The following is a 2904-nucleotide window of genomic DNA, read 5'->3' as shown; positions in this document are numbered from 1 at the left end:
TTTGGAGTTCTCGAATGACTTCTCTAGAACACTAAATCTGTGACTTGTAGAGATCTTGACTTAAAGTTTTTTTAATCTAACAGATTTATTCAACTCCAAGCTTTTTCAAAATTCTTTTGAGGCATGATCACCTTGATCTTCTTCCAGATAGAATCCTTAGGCTTGATACTGTTTCAGGAAAAAGACTCCAGTCTGCTCCCTTACATTTTTACAGACTTTAAGTGTTACAAGTACAAAATACAAATTTAGATAACAATACAACTTACTTACTTAGGTTTGACAAATTGTCTTAGTCTTGTTAAGGTAAAAACATGTTTTATACAACAATTTGTATTAAAAATATCACTCGATCGTCAGTCGAAATTTTTAAAAGTATTATATATTGAGTTTCGCACATTTTTTATGAATAATATTACATCCAAATGAAAGATTCTGACTTCTAGTATTTTAAATAATATTTTTAAAAATCTATCTACTATTTATTTTTATTTAAATCAAATAAAACAATAAAAAAATAAAAATAAATAGTTGATAAAATTTTAAAAATCTAACAATATTATCTAAAATAGTAGAACTCAGAACCTTTCATTTGGATGTAATATCATTCATAAAAAATGTGTTAAACTCAATATATAATACTTTTAAGAATTTCGACTAACGATAGAGTGATATTTTTTATACAAATTTTAAATGAATGACTCATGTAAGTCAGTTTTGTAATCAGTGACTCACTTGTTACATTTGGACGCAGTAAATGACCTGCTTGATATTTAACCCTTTATATATATATATTTTAAATGTTTCATTCAATACTATACATTTCAAAACTTATTAAAAACAACACAAGTTTTATATTATAGTATAAAAATTAACTACACTCAATTATATCTACTATTTTCATCTGATAGGAGTTGTGTCACATCATTTATGAAAGGGACAATTTGCTTATAAGCAATACCGTTAATTTTAATAGTATAGTATTTTGCACTCATTTTACACACTAAATATTAATTTATTCCCATCACCTTGTCCCAATTATATGTATAAATTGAGGGAGTATTTTTTATTTTATTTTTGCCGAGAATTGAGAGAGTACTAACCACAAATTACAGGCTAAAAAGTCACTCGAGGAAAAGCGACAACACGAACAGGAGCAAGCTAAAGAAGCTTGGGTTAATTGAAGATCGTGGCCAAAACAAAATTCGAAAAATTGGTAGGACAAAGAAATCTAGAGTTAGGTACGTTCTTCACTCGTGCACAGCTAGCGGTTGGTATCTTGTCATTTTCCTACAAAGAGAGAAACAGAATCTCTTGTACCTATCACAATTATACATTTGCAAACAAACAAATTTTTTATTTTTTAATTTTCCCGATGTTGGGCACGTTGTGGTCGCATTTTACGGAAAGTATCAAGATTATTTTTCGATTTTTTTATTATACTCATTTGTAATCAAAAAATATGTGAAATTTATACTCACGCCCAATTTAAGAGGGAATCACTTTTTTATTCAAATGTTGACTATATATCATTTTATTAATATTAAAAAAAACATATTCAATCTTGTTAACCTGCACCGATCAGTATATTAAACAGTTTATCCCCTCATCTGTACCCTGGCTAGTTGAGGTTTCGGTTTGGCTAGTAATTCTTTCTAATATATATGAAATATAGTTGTTTTATTTTTCTGAATTTCATTTTTAAGAAAAAAAATGATCAAACTATATCATCTTGAGACTTTAATGTCTCAAAATACTTAAAATCGGGAAAATCTGCCCAAAATATCAACCATATATATATGTTACATATTTGTATTGAGATTTTATATAATTTATAAAAAATTCACAATTGTAAAATGCGTATTTCTGTTTTATAATAAAGTAACATATATCTTAAAAATGTGTATATGAATAAAAAGAAAAACGTAATAATGGAATTTATTGTATATAGGTATTTTGAGCATTATAGACAGAATACTAGGGTTTTATGATTTTTACCCTTTATTAAGTAAATATAAATATTCAAAAAAAGCTTTTAATTTATGTTGTATTTGGATTTTCGACTTTTGGTAATCGGGTACGAAATGAACCTCTTTTATTGTTTTGATTTTCAACATATATAAAATGCTTACGATTATAATATTTAACAATTTTGTTATTTTAAAGTTTATATGAATCAAATATAAAAAAATGAGTTCATGAGGAAAGTATAAAAAATTAGGAATAAAAATGTAATAAACGCAAAATATATAATTAATGATAGGACCAAATATATATTTTGATGAAATTTTTTTAGTTTAACACATGCTTACCAGACTACCTCGTACGTATAAATAACTCACATTATTTTCTCGTAATAATATTTAATAAATATATGATAATAAATTTTTTTACATCTAAAATATATATTCATAATAATTCCAAAAATTTAGATATAAGGGTAGTATATATTTCGAACATCCTAATTTTTCTGATAGTCCAAAAATTTGTTATTTATTATTATAAGAAACTAGCTTTATTGCCCGTAGTCATACTCTAACTTTCAGTTATCTTACTATTTTGTACACTACGTTTGTGAAAACAATATATATTTACAAGACTTACTTCCCTTTGCATACGTTAACCTCTGTTCACCCCGTGAGTTTTACTTTATAGGTGGAGTAAAATATACATATTTCTTAAACTCTCAGCTGTTATTTATTGATAGTTAAAAATTCAAGATATGTTAGTGGTGTGAATTAAACTCACATATTATTTAATAATCAATAATAGTTGAAAATATTTCATTGGTGTGAAATTTCCCTAAAATCACATATTAATCAATTGATAGATGATATTGATCGATAAAGAAGATATAAATATAACTAAAAATACATATATAATTTTAAGTTGTTATTAAAATACAAT

This window comes from Apium graveolens, chromosome 10 (genome assembly GCF_009905375.1).
Source record: "Apium graveolens cultivar Ventura chromosome 10, ASM990537v1, whole genome shotgun sequence".
In the NCBI taxonomy this organism is placed as follows: domain Eukaryota; kingdom Viridiplantae; phylum Streptophyta; class Magnoliopsida; order Apiales; family Apiaceae; genus Apium; species Apium graveolens.
The sequence above is the reverse complement of the archived record's forward strand: the minus strand, read 5'-3'. Positions refer to the sequence as shown.